Source organism: Euleptes europaea, chromosome 2 (genome assembly GCF_029931775.1).
Source record: "Euleptes europaea isolate rEulEur1 chromosome 2, rEulEur1.hap1, whole genome shotgun sequence".
Lineage (NCBI taxonomy): Eukaryota > Metazoa > Chordata > Lepidosauria > Squamata > Sphaerodactylidae > Euleptes > Euleptes europaea.
Genome location: NC_079313.1, coordinates 91,360,818 through 91,379,516, shown reverse-complemented (window position 1 = coordinate 91,379,516; position 18,699 = coordinate 91,360,818). Strand labels below are relative to the sequence as shown.

Genomic DNA, 18,699 nt, shown 5'->3' with positions numbered 1-18,699 from the left:
GGTCAGGCATGTAGCTGCCTGCCACCCATCAGGACTATGGCCTCTTATTTATTGGCAATTACATAATCCAGAGAAGTATGATAGTGGGCCCTGTGAAAAACTGAGACCCAAAGGGGAATGTGATTTTTGAAGAGGCGACAATTTTTTATTTCCAGCCATACTTCTACTGTATGTATGGGCCAAAAAAAGACAAATTGTTGACAACGGGAGTGACTTTCAATTTCATGGGAAGACTGGCCTTGAGTGATTTGTATGTCCGGCACAGCAGAAATTTAGCTTCTCCGTCTCTTTTTTCCATGCCCAGAGACAGCGGTGCTGGGAGTCCGGAATTAATTGCCAGTTTTGTGGAGGTCTGCCCTTTGTTTTCTTTCTACCTCCCCCGTCCCTTTTAACCTGGAAGTAAGGAAGGAACTGTTCCCCCCTGCACATCCCATCTTCAAAGCCCAATTTGGGAGGGTTTAAGGGCCGATACAATGAGTTTCATTGTTCTCGCCTGTTGCAGAGAGGCCATCAAGACACAAAGGCTGGAGACATTGTCCGGTCCATCATGAAACCATAGACCAGGTCAACTCCCCAAAGTCCAAACATTGTGAGTGGTGTGGTGGGGGGACCCCGGTGGACACTGAATGTAATGTATTGTCTAGGAGTGCCCAGGTATATCAAAGGGATCAAACAACCCGATTCTAAAGAGGGACTGGGGGGGTAGGGGGGTGGAGGCATAGGAACATACATACACAAAAAGCCACCCTTCTTCCAATGCCTCCTTATCTCCCTTTCCTATCTCCTGGGCTTTGCCTAGTCTACTGCTAGCAATTGCTTCCCAGCAAGCCAATCAGATGTCAAGCTCAGCCCTCTGTACCTAAACTGAGGAGAGTTATAAGAGACTCACTGGGTTCTTTGAATCGCAGAGCTTCTCAGAGCACCTCCTTGAGAGCAGCTCTCTGCCTGAGATTCCTGTCACTTTTGCAGCTCACTCACCTCCCAGAATCAGTCCCTTTCTCCTCTCTTGCAGAGTGAAGGTAAGCCTTGCTCCCAACAATTGTGCTCTTTGTTCAGGGTGGGCGTAGGGAGGGGGTGGAGGGGGGAGATTTGCACTCCTGGGCTTGCAAAACCATTGGGTGTGAATTTCAATATTAGGAGACCCAGTTTGTTTGGTTTTTTTTTAAATGTATTTCCTTCTTTCTTTGCAAAGCAAACTTACCATGGAATCAGACGCAGTAATGATTCATGAAGGAATAATATGGTAGGATGTAAATATGTGAATAGAATCAAAACTCCTGCTGTTCACATCAGGAAACTGAGAGTGTGGTCCTGATTAATTATAAATCTTACTCATGCTGGGTCTTACTTTGATTCACCATCAAATTAAAAAAGAGGTTCCTGCTCCAAAGAATGTACAGCCTAAACACTGCAGAGAAGAGAACATAAGTAGAGGGGGTAGCTTGTTAAGTGTAGAAAGCTATTATTGAAGAAGAAGAGTTCTTCAGTAGAGGACAATTGCTTGAGCCTTGGGCAAGGTTAATGTTTTCACCTGCCAAGCAGGTCTGTAACTTTTCAGTGTGACTTTGAGCAGGCCATTTAAATGACGTTGTGCCTCACTTTTCCTGAGGTAAAGAAAGAGCAGAACTATAATTCCTGTCTCTTACTGGAGAAGGGGGAGAAATGAAGATACAGAGACAGTTACAGCAATAGTGGATGCCAGACAGGGGTGGGGAAAATATTTTAGGCCAGTTAGAATGCTGGTGACATGTTTGCCCTTATCCAGCAGTTATGACCCACGAGTGGAAACAGGGCTCGGCTTGTGATTCTGACTTTCAGCTTGCAGCAATTGAGGGGACTGATTCTAGGTGGTCCTTTCTGACTTTTTCCCCACCAACAGATGATCAGCACTGTATAGCTCATGGTACTATCTATTGATGGCTTGGGGGATGCTAAAGTGCAATAGCAGGCATACAATGTTCTGCCAATTTTGAAGGTTTCCACATTGGGGGACACTGCACTGTATCCCGTGGTTACTGTACTGCTGTGTTTGCCTCTCAGTACTTTGAAGACAACCTCTCCTTATCTTGCGCACTTATACCTTACCCTTTGGTGACTATACTGAGGTATTTTCTGCATTTATTTCTAGGTAAGTCTATTCTTAAACAGAGGTCTGAATTTACGACTGCCTTGGAGAGTAAATGCAGCCTGCCTACACTGTAATTGTGGGGACAGATTGTAGCCACCTGGGTTTAATAAAAGCTTTTTAAAAATTGCGACTTTCAAAAGAAGGGGTGAGAGGGGAACCACAAAAGACCCATGCTTCCTTTCTCCACTCTTCTGTGTCTCGACTACCAGAGAGAGATGCATGTTCTCTCAATGCAATGATAGGATGTCTATCTCACATTCACCTTTAGAGGAGACCTGCACAAGAGCACAATGCGGCCCTCTGACACATCCTCCATTCAAAGCAGCGCTATATTCCTCTGGAGCATATATTATGAGAACACAGGAGCCCAAGCTGGGAGCTGTGTACAACAGGCACTGCCCAGTTAACTTGCTTGCTTTAGTGGCATGATGTGAACTGAATGGATGTTTCCCCTTCTTTTCTGGATTGTTGGAAAAGCCATTGTTCAGATCTTGGTATTCATTACACAGCCACATTTTGCAATGTAGTAAATGCCTGCAGCAATGCCATTATTATAGTGCTTCATCAGGCATGTAGAAGTTTTTTTTAATCAATCTGCATTCAATCATTTCATAATCTAATTCAGCCCTAACTTGTTCTTATGGACATGTACCATTGTCTTTCTTTTCTGGTTTTATACTCTCTCTCTCACACACACACACACACACACTCACACTCACACACACCTTTCTGAGGTTAGACACTTCAATCTGCATTCACTCATTTCATAAATCTAATTCAGCCTAACTTGTCCTATATGGATAGGGCTGCCAGGTCCCTCTTCACCACTGGCAGGAGGTTTTTGGGGCGGAACCTGAGGAGGGCGGGGTTTGGGGAGGGGAGGGACTTCAATGCCATAGAGTCCAATTGCCAAAGCGGCCATTTTCTCCTGGTAAACTGATCTCTATTGGCTGCAGATCAGTTGTAATAGCAGATCTCCAGCTGTTACCTGGAGGTTGGCAACCCTATATATGGACGTGTACCATTGTCTTTCTTTTCAAGGATTGTACTGGACTGGGGCTACTACTTCACTGGTTTGGGCAGAGCATGGGAAGGTGGGAACATATTGTCCTCCGTCTCAATCCATTTTTAGAGAGATGTGTATTATTATAAAGCATATGGCTGAAAAATGGGAATATTCTAGGATACTATCAATGATGTCCCAGGATTAAGTCTTTTCTGGTGGGGGGAGAACTCTTTTCCCTGGAGAGACACACTAAGGGACTGAATGGTGTTTTTCCTTCTAATGTCTGGTTCTTGAACAGTGGGGAGGGTGTGTCAAATGTGTGTGTGCATTAGAGAGCTCGCAGCAGGTGACCTGGATAAGAGTGTTCTCAGGTGCTAAAGGAATGCTACAGTCTGCAAACTTTCTAATTCCTTAAGACTTTTCATTAGCCAATGCCACATGTTTTTCAAAAAGCAATAGTAGTATGAATGGATGCCAGGGAAACAGTGTTGCAAGCAGTAACCGGTTCAGGGGAACACTATCAGCCTTGCCTCAAACTTTCCGGCCTCAAATCTTACTAGAAAGGAAGGAAGTGGAATTGGTTTCCCTTTAGGACCCCAAGTTTCAAAAAAAAATTCTGTCACCTTATGTTTAGGGAGTGTGAGCAGGCAACTCTCATTCACACACACACATAATTACTCAGGCACATCTAGGTATCTGAACAACTCGCTGGTTCTATATGTATTAGTATACTGAGCTTCAAATGTGGGGAGGGGCTGGTGCTCAAAGCACAGGCTTTGCATGCAAAAGGTTCTACAGTCTGTGGCATCTTCAGTTACAGGATCTCAGGTGGGAAAGACTTTTTTCTGCCTCATACCTTGGAGAGCCACTGCCAGTCATAGCAGACGTTGCAGAGCTACATGGACCATTGGTCTAAAGCAGTGGTTCCCAAAGTGGGCATTACCACCCACTAGGGTGGTGGGATTACCTAAGGGGGCACTAAGAGGCAAGGGGACAGCAGGGGGAGCTAGAGGTGAGCCCCTTCAACTAGTGTTGTTCACTAATGTATAATAGATCAAGCTATGGCACCATGCTGGCAAATTTGGTGGAAACTATCAGATTTTTTTCCCAGACTTTGAAGAGCTGGTACCAGTGGATCAAGTTCATCAGTTTTGTTGAATAAATTTCAACTAAAACGTTTTACTTTGATTTTGAATAGATGTGCAATTAATTGTTACTGTTTTGAAATTTTATTGTTATTATCTTCTTTAGTGAGTCATGCAAACCCCTATTTTGAATAATGCTTAGGATAGGGTAGGGGGCTCTGGGGTTGAGTTTGTGGAACCAAGTGGGTGGTGGCCTGACAAGTTTGGGAACCACCCGTCTAAATGAAAGCGATGAAAGGCAGCTTCATATGTTCATATGCAATCTGGGGGTATTTTTAAAAAACTAACTCTTATAACCTCTTAAAGCTCTTAAACTCTCAATCTCGCACTATAATTTGGATATATAAACGAATGGGCCTTTCTGATACTGAAATCAAAATGAAGACTGTGAAAATACAATGTCCAAGAAGGGAGCTGAGATGGGAAGCTGAAGAGTTAAAGTGCATGCCTATCCCAATCCACCTAAAGTTAAATTCATTAATAATCCCATTAAAAGCAACTAGAGACCTCCAACCAATAACTTGCCTGCTAAATTCTAATGCATGAAGCTCTTCCTGGTACCTGGTTTTCCAGGCAACCAATCATGTGAGAGTTTCTCTTTCTCTCTGTCACATGTTTCCTGCTCTCTGAAACTGGCCTCTTTCTCTGCCCCCCCCTCCGGTCATACATGACACAGACCCTTCCCCCCACCCTCCCCAGCAGGCATATACTGTTCAGGGCAAGATTTTACCCTCTTAAGATGACTATGGATGGGTCTTGAGTTAGACATGGCTAACTTGTTCCACTGGTTTTAACGTGACTTTATCATGGCTAACCACTAGGGCTTGTCAATGTAACCAATGACTGAGAACAGTTCAGTGTGCAGTGCTCATTTAAACCCTCATAAGTGTGTTATAGCCACATAGGAGACCAGATGCAAAGTGGGGTAGTGGTAAAGTGGCATCCTGTCCCCTTAGGAGTTGTACAGAAGAGCCTATTTCAGCAGGGGCATCTTAAACGCTATGCCACTGAGAGTAATAAGTGTGATTAAAAACAAAAATCCCATCCTTGCATGCCAATGGGGTATTTACCAAAATGCTCTCTTTTACACAACTCTTAGGAGCCCCGTGGCGCAGAGTGGTAAGCTGCAGTACTGCACTCCAAGCTCTGCTCACAACCTGAGTTCTATCCCGATGGAAGTTGGGTTCAGGTAGCCGGCTCCAGGTTGACTCAGCCTTCCATCCTTCCGAGGTCGGTAAAATGAGTACCCAGCTTGCTGGGGGTAAAGGGAAGATGACTGGGGAAGGCACTGGCAAACCACCCCATAAACAAAGTCTGCCTAGTAAACGTCGGGATGTGACATCACCCCATGGGTCAGCTATGACCTGGAGCTTTCACAGGGGACCTTTACCTTTTTTACACAACTCTTAATGAAACTGGAGTCCTACTAGTGATTGTGTTTTGCAGGTGCCATAAAAGACATACCATAACAAGAAAACTATTAGTTAAAGTAGTCAGGTATCCCATTTTCCATTTGCACCTTTCTTCATGATAAGAGTTGCCCTTTTTTTTAACCAGCCTTATTCCTTGTGTTGCTTGAAGGTGTCTCCCCTTTACTGAGACGGTTCATCATAGCTTAGTGATTGATCACATGCTTTTCATGCATCAGCTCCCAGGTTCATTCCTTACCGTCACCAGTTAAAGGATCATTGGATAGCACAGCTAGACGATGGATGAAAGGATTCAGTCACTCTAAGGCATGTTCATCTTTTCTCTGGGCCCATAAATCACACTTGAGCCTCTGCTGCCCTTCTGCTTTGCCTGGCAGGGGCAAAGAAGGCAGTCTGCTGATCTAACAGTTTCGAAGGCCCCCCAGAGCTTGTGTTGGATCCCACAGGAGAATTCTGTCCCTGGATCATGATTTCCTTGATTCCTCTTCCTGCTTCCAATCAGAATGCTCCCTGAAATGCTGCTCTTGGGGGACAAGGAGACTACCAGGAACAGATGGGGAGAAGAATCATAGAATCATAGAGTTAGAAGGGACCACCAGGGTCATCTAGTCTAACCCCCTGCAGAGTTCAGGAAACTCACAACTACCACATGTGGGGGCATTTTAACGCCCTTTAACCCCCTATGTGGGCACATTTTAACCCCCTTTAACTCCATTGCTTCGGGGTCTTTTTGCTACTTGTCCCTGCCAGGTGCCTTGTTCCAGTTGCCAAGCACAGAACGAGTTTGGTTTGAAGCTTGGGTGAAGTGGTACATCAAACATTGGCACCGGCTCCACAGCAGTGGAAGAGAGCACAGGACTACTGAATGACGGCTGGCTATGTGCAGGTTTCCCCCCCCCCCCACTTTAAAGGACCATCTGCCTATGAAAATGGCCTATAAATACTCCCACATGTTTAATTTAAGCAAAGGAAAACATTGACATTCAGCTCAGCTACCAAAGAGTCAAGAGGGTTAGTGACAAGTGGGGAGCTTTATTTTGATGAACTCCTTTGGGAGCAGAATTTAAGAGCATTTTAAAAGGCAAATGGGAGACAAAAGGGGGGCTAAGAGAATAAGCTGTGCTTTGCCTTTCTTTCTGAAAGTCTTGCAAGTGCACATAAAACAGTCAACAATTAGCTTGGTTGCTGTATTTTTATTTTATTATTATTGGTGAGGGGTAACAATACAATTTCTGAATGTTTTCTCTGTTTTGTTGCTGCTGTTTTACCTGTATATTTTGTGACTGTATCTGTGTATATTCAGTTGCCCCAACAATCTACAAAAATTGCCATCCTCACTTCTCCCTGGCTTCATCTTTTAAAAAGCAGTATTAGGATTCAGTACATATTTATCTCACTCACCTGCATAGATTTCTATGTAAGTATGTAAATATAAATGCCTCCCCTCATTTTATCTTCACAACAACCCTATGGAAGAAATAAGACTGGGAGACATGACTGGCTGACAGTCAACCTATATTTTTAAGGACTGAATGTGGATTTGAATGGGGAGTAGGGTTGCCAACCTCCAGGTGGTGGCTGGAGATCTCCTGCTATTACAACTGATCTCCCGGCGACAGAGATCACCTGGAGAAAATGGGCGCTTTGGAAGGTGGACTCTATAGCGTTATACCCTATTGAAGTCCCCCCTCTCCAAACCCTGCCCTCTTCAGGCTCCACCCCCAAAATCTCCAGGTATTTCCCAACACGGAGCTGACAACACTATCTATAAATATAATAAGTAAATACATATTACCCTGCACCACCTTTTACAGCAGACTGACATACAGAAATGTAGCAGGTGAAGCCTCTGCTGGCGTGGAGTCAACATGACAGGAAAACAGATGCTAGGATTCTATAGGGCGAAATCGCATGGTCGCTTTAGGCTCCTTTATTCCCTGTTTCAGCCAGGATTCAGCCAGGATCGAACGCATGTGTTTAGCCCTATCTCTCAGGCAGCAATTAAATACACAGTAGCAAGCCACCAAGATCAAGTTAATTAATGCCATCGTATTCCCTATTACTATGTATGGGTGTGAAAGCTGGACATTGAAGAAATCTGATAGGAAGAAAGTAGATTCTTTTGAAATGTGGTGCTGGAGGAGAGTGTTATGGATACCCTGGACCGCCGTAAAAACAAATCAGTGGGTTATAGATCAAATCAAGCCTGAACTGACCTTAGAAGCTAAAAGGACTAAACTGAGGCTATTGTATTTTGGTGACATTATGAGAAGACAAGAGTCACTGGAGAAGACAATCATGATAGGAAATGTTGAGGGCAGCAGGAAAAGAGGAAGACCCAACAAGAGATGGATTGACTCAATAAAGGAAGCCAAAGCCCTCAATTTGCAAGATCTGAGCAAGGCTGTCAAAGATAGGACATTTTGGAGGACATTGATTCATAGGGTCGCCATGAGTCAGAAGCGACTTGACAGCACTTAACACACACACACCAAGCTGACAAGCCCACTCTGGACGAAAATGCATGGTCACTTTAGCCTCCTTTATTCCCTGTTTCAGCCAGGATTCAGCCAGGATCGAACGCATGCATTTCGCCGAACGTGCGTTTGATCCTGGCTGAATTCTGGCTGAAACAGGGAATAAAGGAGGCTAAAGCGACCATGCGTTTTCGCTCTTTGACTCTTCGGACAGTTCCTTTTAATATAGAGAGACTTGGCCTCAAACACACCAGTGACAGCAGGACTGAGTTGTGACAATGGACACTCTAGTGCAAAAATGCAGAGCTGGGCAAACAAGAAAGACCATAAGATGCCCAGAGTCCATGACTGTTTCATAATTGTACAGGGCCTAGCACAACATGGCTCAACCGTATTGCCAGAGCCTCTAGGTGGCACTAAAAACAATAGCAGAAAGTAAAGAATGAGTGTGATAGGCTGTCTAGGAATTTTATACAGCTTTTCAGACTTCTCAGTTTCCATGCACTTGAAGTAGTCTCCACTGTCGCCCAGAATTATGCAAAGGAGAAGAAAGGTCATATATGAAAACAGCCATCAGTTGTTCCAGGTAAAAATGAGTGAACTCAAGAGCACAAATTATTTGCTTTTTAAGAACACTTAGCCATTCAATCCCACTTCAGCTAAAGAGCAATCTAGGCAGCAGTTTCCCCGCCCTTGCAATACATGCTTTTGAGTGGAATTTGGCTCATAACCCAGTTTAGAACCCAGACGGTGCTAACAGCAGTACTGATAAAACAGTCTCAATCTGGGCCATATGTATCACCTAAAGAGACGAGTTTAGCAGAGCACAAGAGGTGAAACAGGAAGTCTGCCAGGTTTAACCAGTAAAGATGTTTTAAAGAAGTATTGCCATTAAGGTAAATGTATATCTAAAACTTAAAGAAACTAAATGTTTTTTTCTTGATCAGGTGTTCCTGATTTTTTCTCTAGATATAAAAGTAGTGGCTTAATTGATTAATTGCAAGTGAGGAGGATTTAAGCCTTTCCCCTTGCATTTTCCTGATGCATGGTGATTTCACCCGGGCTTAGCTCAGGGGAGATTGAAGAAATGGGTTATAACAGGAATGGGAAGACCTGGGATTTGTGGGGGGCAGGATGCCAGGTCATCTCCAATGGTCAGAAAACTCATGCATAACTCCAAGGAACAACTGAGTCAGTCCAGGGGTGAATGTGAGTGAAAGTACCCATGCATAAAGGATCATTCTGTTCACAAGTTACAATCAAGGAGCTGGTTTTTCAATACTGTTCAGCTACTTGGGAGGAGTTCAAGCATGTTCCAGGTAAATTAATAGAAAGCATTATTAAAGATAGAATTATCAAGCCTATAAAAGGGCAAGGCCTGCTGAGCAAAACCCAACATAGCTTCTGTAAAGGTAGGTACTGCTTCATTAATCTTTTAGAATTTTTTGAAAGTTTCGATAAGCATGTGGACAGGAATGAGCCTGTGGACATTGTGTATTTGGATTTCCAAAAGGCTTTTGACAAAGCCCCCCACCAAAGACTGCTAAGCAAATTTAGAGTCATAGGATAAGAGGACAAGTCCTCTTATGGATTGAGAGCTGGCTGAAAAATAGGAAGCAGAGAGTAGGAATCAATAGTGAGTTCTCCCAATGGAGGGATGTGAACAGTGGGGTCCCTCAAGGATCTGTGTTGGGACCAATGCTTTTCAAACTGTTCATCAGTGACCTGGAGTTGGGGGTGAACAGCAAGGTGGCCGAGTTTGCAGATGACACCAAATTATTTAGGGTGGTTAAAACAAAATCGGACTGTGAAGAGCTCTAAAAGGATCTCTACAAACTGGAAGAATGGGCATTAAAATTGCAAATGAGATTCAGTGTGAGTAAGTGTAAAGTGATGCATATTGATGCATATTGGGATCTGTGCTGGCAGCAACAGACCAAGAAAGTGATCTTGTGGTGGTAGGGAATCGCTTGATGAAGATGTTAACCCAGTGTGCGGCTGCTATGAAAAAGGTAAATTCCATGCTGGCCATAATTAGACAAGGAATAGAGAATAAAACTGCTGCTGTCATACTACCCTTGTACAAATCTATGGTGAGACCACACTTGGAATACTGTGTACAGTTCTGGTCACCACACCTCAAAAAGGATATTGCAGAGCTTGAAAAGAGCAACTAAAATGATCATGGGACTAGAGCAACTGCCCTAAGAGGAGTGGTTAAAACACTTAGGGCTGTTTAGCTTGGAAAGAAGTCGGTTAAGGGGAGACATGATAGAAGTCTGTAAAATTATGCATGGAATGGAGAGAATGGACAGGGAGACGCTTTTCTCCCTCTCTCATAATACTAGAACGTGGGGTCATCTGCCGAAGCTGGAGGGTGATTCAAAACTGATAAAAGGAAGTATTTCTTCACACAACACATAGTTAAATTGTGGAACTCCCTGGCCCAGGATGTGATGATGGCTGCCAACTTAGAACTGGAAGAGAGGAGTGGACATGTTTAAGAGAGGAGTGGACATGTTCATGCAGGAGAGGGGTATTAATGGCTACTAGTAAAAATGGATACTAGTCATGATGCATACCTATTCTCTCCAGGATCAGAGGAGCATACCTAATATATTGGGTGCTGAGGAACACAGGCAGGATAATGCTGCTGCAGTTGTCTAGTTTTTGGGCTTCCTAGAGGCACCTGGTTGGCCACTGTGTGAACAGACTGCTGGACTTGATGGGCCTTGGTCTGATTCAGCATGGCTTTTCTTATGTTCTTATGTCTGTTGGCTACATTTCACATATTCAAAAAGGTCAGTACAATGCAACAGCATCATTTCATGCATGTTCTTACACATCACGAATCCTTGTTTCCCCCTTTGCTCAATGACCTGTTCTCACTGCTTACCACTGGGAAGCCAATTGCATAAACCAATTTAAATGAACACAGAAAATTAATCAGTTGGACAGTGATGATAAATAAAATGTATTTTTAAAAGGCCTTACTGTTTGATGTTTAAGTCATCATGAAGGTTATTTTATGCATGCATGTTTTTGTACAGACATATGGGGTTTGTAGTTCTGCCCTCCTCCGATTATTTAATTATTTGACCCAACCAGCCATGACCCTGGTCAAGAATCAGTTTCACCTACTGCTCAAATGCAAAAGTGACTTTTGCAAGACAGGGAAAATAAACTCCACTACCTAACATGACTATTGCACAGGGGCAAAAGGAGTTCAGCAGCTGTCCAAGGCAGATAGCAGAGTGGTGAACAATCTGTGAATTGTCTCTTGAGTGATTGCAATGTATTGATTGCAATGTATTCACCTGCCAGATCCGTTTGCAGCAGTTTATGGGATCTTTGGTGGTGGAAAGTGCTCTCAAGTCACAACAAACTTATGGCGACCATGTGGAGTTTTTCAAGCCAAGAGACATCCAGGTGGTTTGCCATTGCCTGCCTCTGCGTAGCAACCCTGGATTTCCTTGGTGATCCAATTACCTTGAAAACCCTACAGGGTCACCTTCAGTCAGTTGCAACTTGGCCACAATTTACACCACCACCACTTCTGTCTCAGCACCCTACCTTCTTCTTACCACCTCATTCTGCTACATGTTTGGACTGGTTGGGAACAGTAGAGCATACAGTGCCAGATTTAATCATCCTAGATGCATACAGAAAAAGGGGTGAGAATAAGGTTTATTTCAAGCAGTTTTGCCCGTCACAAAATTTATTTTGGTTAGCAAGTAACATGATACAGATAGTTTGTCATGCTGGATAATTGTGAATGGAGGTGATCCGCAGTTGGTCTTGGCCTCCCCTCCTTGTATGTGTTTCATGCTAAGGCCTAAGTAAAAGCACCTTCTGTAAGGAAATTTTGTAAGATATGAAGCTACTCTGAGTTCTCCAGAAGCTTTTTAATTGTCATCAAGAATGTCTGGCCTATTAATAGAATTTTCCCCCTTAGATGAATTCTGATATTTTATATTCATATTTATTCATTTAGAAAACTGATATGCCACATCATCAGTTCCCTGCTTGAGGCAACTCACATAATAACAAAATAAAAATAAATGAAATTATAAACCCAACAATATAAAAACAAGCCATAAAAATAAAACAGTCTGTGTAACCACCCCTAGAAAGAGCCCCGTGGCCCAGAGTGGTAAAGCTGCAGTACTGCAGTCCAAGCTCTGCTCACGACCTGAGTTTGATCCCAACAGAAGTTGGTTTCAGGTAGCCAGCTCAAGGTTGACTCAGCCTTCCATCCTTCCAAGGTCGGTGAAATGAGTACCCAGCTTGCTGGGGGTAAAGGGGAGATGACTGGGGAAGGCACTGGCAAACCACCCCGCAAACAAAGTCTGCCTAGCAAACGTCAGGATGTGACGTCACCCCATGGTGCTTGTACAGGACCTTTACCTTTTTACTTAACCTCCCCTCAGCAGCCTAACACCCCTCAGCAGCCTAAAATTAATAAAACAGTCCTCAGGTTAGAAGCAGAAAACAACTAAAAATGATGGAACCCTCAGATCAAAGACTGGGTAAAAAGAAATGTTTTGGCATGGTGCCTAAAGGAAAGTAAGCAAGGGGGTCAACAGGGAATGCATTCCAAAGGTAAAAGTGCCACCATTGAAAAAGCCCTGCCTTTCATTGTCACCTGCCTTACCTCTGCAGTTGGGGGCACAGTGAACAGAGGTTGGGAAGAAGGCTGGAGAGTATAGGAGGAGGTGTTCCTTCAAGTCCTCTTTATATCTTCTGCAAACCACACAGAAGCAAATGAGAAACTCAGATGATTCCAGCAGAATAGGATATGGTTCTGGATATCATAATTCGAACATTTGCACAGAGGGTAGCTAAAGTTTAATTAAAGGGCTGGGCCGAGCAGGAACCTCAATGTGAGTTTCATCTGCAGCAGAACTATCAATAAGGAACCAACAATTAGAATAATGATTGGTGGGAAATTTGCGAAGAGGACAATGGAAACAGTCGTGATGTCATGTAAGGTTGCCACTCAGGTTATGGTCACAAATATAATACAAAAAACATTGTTGAGCCTCTTATGTCACTATTAGTATGCACACATGAAAACTGTTAATTTTTGGCAGAACGTGGAAATGGATAAATCAAATTTGGGACACAATACATTTAAGATTAGCAGTACTAGTCTAAGAAATGCTAAACCAGATTGAAATCGCTGGTGTGAAAATGTTTCCTTACATTGGAATTGTAAAAATGGTAAATTTTGTAATCTGGATTACAGATTTTTCTATTTCCAGCCTTCAGAGAGGCGCCTGAGAACAACCTTATGCGTGTTTACTCAGAAGGAAGTCCATGTATCTTGAATTACAGCCATAGTCCCCCGAGGCACCAAACCTAGACTGCAAATACTTTTCCTGCCTTCAAACCTATTACTTTCCAAAATGTGCATGATTCATTCTATGTCATACTTTTGATTACAGGGTCTTGCCTCAGGATGAGTCCTGCATTCTTCAGGCTTGCAACATTGAATTTATTTCACCTATTCCATCACCTTGAAACCCTTCAGCCCTAGGACTTTCAGCCTTCATACTTTCCTGGACCTATAGTAGCTAGTTTATTCTAATTGGTCCTCCCCCCCAAATTTCACTTATCAAAGGACTTACTAATGGTCAAACACATACTATCTTCTCCCCAGTTTGAATAACAAACAGAAACCCCCATTTCACATCCATTAAATTAACACATATTTTCAAGGCAAAATCCCGGTTTGAGATCAAGGACCTCCATTTTCAAACATACTTGACTCAACTGATGGCACGTTTTCTGGATCCTGAAAATCCTACCTTTATAGCTAACAAGGATAGGGGAGGATCTCTATTCATATTCAGGGTTACCTAGTCCCCTCTGGCCACTGGTAGGGGACAGGGTTGCTAGCTTCAGGTAATGAAACTCCTGGAGATTTGGGGGTTTTACCTGGGGAGGACAGGGACCTCAGTGGGATACAATGCCATAGAGTCTTCCCTCCAAAACATCCATTTTCTCCAGATGAACTGTTCTCTGTATTCTGGAGATGAGCTTTAATTTCGTGGGATTCCCCAGGTCTCACCTCGAGGCTGGCATCCCTATATCTCTTACATTGATTTCCCTTTTAAGCTGTAGGGCTTTGTCTCCCAAGCAATGCAAGTTCCAAGCCAAGACTTAGACTTTGAGAGCAACTCTAAGCAGGTCTACTCAGAATCCTACTCTGGTCTGTTCAGTGGGGCTTAAGTTCTTAGGATTGCAGTGTTTGTGTGAGGAAGCAGCTGCATGCCCCAACTAGTGATTCCAGGTAAGAATGTGCAGTGAACTATGCATCCAGCAAATTCAGTAGGGCCTTGCACCCACAAGCATCAGCTATATGCAGAAGCACAAGGGTCTGTGTTTTGTTTATATTTTTAGTTGTAACACATACATTAAAAGTTTGATTGTAGTACTGCATCCCATGTTCATTCATATCCCATTGCCAGTCACTCGCGTCTTCTCTCTGGTTAATCCCTCTAGCATCATCTTGTTGGCAATAAACTTCAGATCTTTCTCACTGGACCGGAGCAAGTGGCTACATGTTCAAAACTTACCAGCATCATAAAACCTCCTACTCTGATGCTTGCAGCAAGTTAAGGCAACCAGATGCTTGCATATCTTTTGGAGCCCAGGACTGGGTTACGCTGCATCAGATGGGAGCTATTTGTTTCCTAGGAGGAGTATATATCTAGATGAATATGTATCTCTTCTGTTATGACCCTTTAGCTTAGGAAGAATCACATGTCCTTTATTGCCATGATGTCTTTTGGCCCAATGTCTTGCTTTTAATGTAAAAATATCTCAGGTCAGGAGAGCTACCTGTGCCTTCTGTTCCAGGTCTTTTATTCCCTGGCTCCCATGTCTTTAATTCTGTAATATGAAGACTTCCAGCTTTGTGTTTGATCTAGAGCAAGGCTGTTGATAACACCATCTCAAGAACTTGACTCTTAGAGGTGCTGACATCATTGGCCTGTTTGTTTAGGCTGAAATTTTTAATCACGGGACTTTTTTTTTGTCCTTCCGCTGGTAGCCTTCCCTCAACCTCTATTATTTTTCAGAGTGCCTGCAAGCATTTTGGCTCAGCAGGGCAAAAAAGAAAATATGTGGTTTCATGCTCAACCCTCTGACAATATAACGGGGAGTGCTGTCCAGGGAGCTGAAATTCAGAAATAGAAATCTGGGAGTAAATTTATATTTTGCAAACTTAGGCCAGTACAGCAGGGTTCAAACCCTGACTTATGGGCAGCCTATCTGGGGCTGAGTTTTAGAGACATTTTTGGAGACAGGTAACCTACATATTTCTAGGGGGCAGGCATTTGCAACAAGAGTTGAAAGACTTAGGGAACCGAACCTTTAAAATTATGCAGAGTCACTTGGAAAGAATACCCATTGTTTGAAGAGGTGTTTACTTCTAAATATGCATAGGATGGGGTTTTAAATCAGCATAGGAGCTTGATTTCTGAAGTGAACCATTTCTAAGGAAACAATACAGCTATGTGTAGTGTATAAGTAATGTGATTCTTTCCCTGATGCTGGGAACCAGACTGGATGTTATATTTTTCTGTAGCTTCTACCTTTGACAGTGCCAGGCTGGAACTGAAGCAATAGTCTTGTATCTTTGGTTCTTGTAGATTATCCGGGCTGTGTAACCGTGGTCTTGGAATTTTCTTTCCTGACGTTTCGCCAGCAACTGTGGCAGCCCGGATAACCTACAAGAACCAATGAATTCTGACCATGAAAGCCTTCGACAATAAGTCTTGTATCTCTTCATCCACTCTGTCCTGCCGTCCCACTGAGTAATATAAAACGCTACATACTTCATAATGTTACAAATTTCCCTGCCCTGCAAACAGCAGCCAATGAAGTAGAATAGGGGAAGTCATGCTGTGTGTTTTACGTTACTAACAAAGTTACACCTCCTAAGCAGAGTTACACCGTTCTAAAATGATTGTCATCAATGGAAGGTTATAACTCACCTTTGGATGTAATTGAGGAGAGGGTGAGGAGTGGAATTGCGAGCTGATAGTAAAATCATAGAGTTTCTGGCAATTCATAGAGGGATGTAAAAACATCTCTTCCAGGTTTTCACTTCCAGATTTCTCCTGCTGCTCTTAGTGGTGGCAGGAAGAAAGGGTTGCTAGAGGGAGGCCTGCTGCCTTAGCGGGGGACCTGGCAACCCAGTAGCAGCTATGAGTCTGCTGCTTCTTCCAGTATCTTTACCTTTCACCTTGAGTTCAAACACTTACGACTTTTTGGAGTACGAACAATGTTGATGATGTAAGAAATCTCCGTAATGTTCCTACCTTCTGTACTTTTCTGATTGTCTTATATAAATTTGCCTTATCCTTGAATCAACACCATTGGTCTATCTCACCACATACAATCCTCTGGCGGCAGGGCCTAAGGCAAAAGTTGTGCCCAATCCTGCTCACTGGAGATGTTTGAGAAAGACCTGCGTCCTTAATCCTGCCAGACCTGTGCGTACAGAGCTATGCCTCACCTCCTTGTGCTATTGGAGCTTCATCTGTGACCTCAAATGGCTCAATAGGTAGGATATCTAAGGTATGTTTAAGAAGGAAAATATTAATAATAAAAGGAGAATGTTGGTGGCTATTTTCATATTTTACTGGTAGTTATATGACTCTTCACTCCATCTTGGTGTTTAGGATGTTCAGCAATTTTTAAGCTGGTTGTGTACAGGAATTGGTCTTTAAAAATCTGGCATCTCTATTTAGATCATTAAAGTTTCCATGACACATTTGCATGTGTGAAGGTGTTGCTCAGATATCCTGGCTAAAGTCCCATTTGACTAATTATTCTGCTAGCTGACCTATATTCCCTGGCAGACTCACCACTGAAGAGCATCCTTTACTTCCTTCCCCTCCAGCCTGCTATGCACTGTTAAAACAATCAAGTCTCCACCCCCAGAGGTGGTTTTATGTTTATAGGGAATGAGTACCAGCTGTCTTCTTGAACCTGCTTGGAAGAACATTGAATTTTGACACATTTGCAGTGCCTAGCATGCAGTTGTGTGTTCGTGGGTGACTTCCTTAGAGCACATTGCTAATTAATTCACAGTAGCAAAAATGTTCACCTCTGTTGATTAGGAAGCATTTCAGATATGCTTGAATATGCCCTAGAAGGTGACACTAGGAGCCCTTTAAAGTGGTCTGGGGGAAAAAACAGATTAAAAAAAATGTTGTACCAGGCATGAACCATAAGGAGCACTGTTAGGTCAAGGGATGGGCAGGGAATCATTTTGCTCCAGGAAAGCAGCAGGTTTAAGTATTTATTTACTTTATTTATACCCTGCCTTTCTCCCCAGTGGGGACCCAAAGCAGCTTACATCAATCTCCTCTCTTCCATTTTGTCCTCACGACAACCCTGTGAGTACAGTTGCCAGGTCCCTCTTTGCCACTGGTGGGAGGTTTTGGGGGCGGAGCCTGAGGAGGGCGGGGTTTGGGGAGGGGAGGGACTTCGACGCTATAGAGTCCAATTTCCAAAGTGGGCCTTTTTCTCCAGGTGAACTGATCTCTATCGGCTAGAGTTGTAATAGCAGGAGATGTCCAGCTAGTACCTGGAGGTTGGCAACCTTACCTGCGAGGCAGGTTAATCTGGGAGCGTGTGACTGCCTCATTGTCAACCAGTAAGCTTTTGAGGCAGAGTGGAGCTTCTAACCTGGACCCTCATCTGCTGTCTTTGATTAAATCTGGGAAGTGCTGGAGTGTTAGTGTAACCACAGGGACTTGCATTGAAGAAAATGAGAGGGGTTTTTATTTAATTTTATTTAAAATGTTTATACCCCATCTTATCTTAATGGACTCAAGGTGGCAATTTCCAAAATATGTAGAATCGTGTATTTATATACATAAAAGGTATGGGTTAGGATACAACAAGCCGTGGACCCACAAGAACTTCTGGGAGGAATCTCATTTCCCCTTGTATTCCCCTTCCCACTATTTCCTCTTTCCTTTCCCTGAAAGACCCCATAGCCTCTCCCCTTTTCCTGCTTTCTTCTTTTCTCCCCACACACTGTTCACCCAACTTTATCTGTCCCCCCTCCCATCTTCAGCTGTCCGTCCTTCCCGTCCCTGGACCTGGCACAGAGGCAAACTTCACATTGTGTGTGTGTGTGTGTGTGTGTGTAAAGTGCCATCAAGTCGCAGCCAACTTATGGCGACCCCTTTTGGGGGTTTTCATGGCAAGAGACTAACAGAGGTGGTTTGCCAGTGCCTTCCTCTGCACAGCAACCCTGGACTTCCTTGGTGGTCTCCCATCCAAATACTAACCAGGGCTGACCCTGCTTAGCTTCTGAGATCTGACGAGTTCAGGCTAGCCTGGACCATCCAGGTCAGGGCAAACTTCACATTACCATCTTCTAAAAGTTGGGTCCTGGTTCTTCAAACCGAACTCATGTTTCCTGCAGCCACACAGCAGCTGCTGGGAACAGTTTTTTTTTTGTTTTTTTTTTTTAAGGAGACTCCAA

The 18,699-nt window shown here is 43.5% G+C and overlaps 1 protein-coding gene across 1 annotated transcript in view; it reads left to right on the top strand.

The window, feature by feature from the left end:
* Positions 1-894: 894 nt before the first annotated feature.
* SLC26A9 (solute carrier family 26 member 9) overlaps positions 895-18,699 on the top strand; it is a 73,708-nt gene continuing 55,903 nt past the window's right edge. Inside the window, exon 1 of the mRNA XM_056867725.1 lies at positions 895-1,019. The gene's annotated coding sequence lies outside the window, so the exon portion shown is untranslated. The remainder of the gene's footprint in view (positions 1,020-18,699) is intronic.